Below are 797 nucleotides of genomic sequence, written 5' to 3' on the forward strand. Positions count from 1 at the left end.
CTTGGAAGAGAATTTGGAGAACAATCATGAAGAAGAAGCTCACAACCATGCTAGAGAAGGCCATGCAAACCGTGCTAGGCAAGAAAGGAGAGTTCTAGGCTCCTATATAAATCCTAATCCAGGAAACTGTGGAAGTAGCATTTAGAAGCCCACCATACATGCCAACAATTTCGAACTAAAACCCCAGCTCATCATCCATGTTCAGAACAATTGTTCATTTGGAGGAAGTGCTCAAGAAAACCCCAATCAACACCTAACCACCTTCCTAAGAATTTGTGACACTGTGAAGTCTAATGGAGTCCATTCGGATGTCTATAGGCGACTCTTGTTCCCTTTTTCACTCAGGGACAAGGCATCCAAATGGCTTGAATCCTTCCCAAAGGAGAGCTTAACAAACTGGGAAGATGTGGTGAACAAATTTTTGGCAAGATTTTACCCTCCTCAAAGGATCAACATGCTGAGAGCTGAGGTGCAAACTTTCAGGCAACAAGATGGTGAGACTCTTTATGAAGCATGGGAGAGGTTCAAAGACTTAACAAGAAGATGCCCACCAGATATGTTCAATGAATGGGTTCAACTTCACATTTTCTATGAAGGTCTTTCCTATGAGTCAAAGAAGGCTGTGGATCATTCATCAGGAGGCTCTCTAAACAAGAAGAAAACCATTAAAGAAGCCATAAATGTCATTGAAACAGTTGCTGAGAATGACTACTTCTATGCCTCCGAAAGAAGTAACACTAGAGGAGTAATGGAGCTGAACCACATGGATGCATTGTTAGCTCAAAATAAGATGATCA

General features: G+C 41.8%; 1 non-coding gene across 1 annotated transcript; it reads right to left on the reverse strand.

Annotated features, from left to right (window-relative positions):
- Positions 1–454: 454 nt before the first annotated feature.
- Positions 455–561, reverse strand: LOC130937560 (small nucleolar RNA R71). The gene has a single exon (XR_009068774.1). It is a non-coding gene; the product is annotated as a small nucleolar RNA R71 (small nucleolar RNA).
- Between the last annotated feature and the right edge of the window lie 236 nt (positions 562–797).

The sequence above is a fragment of the Arachis stenosperma genome, chromosome 6 (genome assembly GCF_014773155.1).
Source record: "Arachis stenosperma cultivar V10309 chromosome 6, arast.V10309.gnm1.PFL2, whole genome shotgun sequence".
In the NCBI taxonomy this organism is placed as follows: Eukaryota; Viridiplantae; Streptophyta; class Magnoliopsida; order Fabales; family Fabaceae; genus Arachis; species Arachis stenosperma.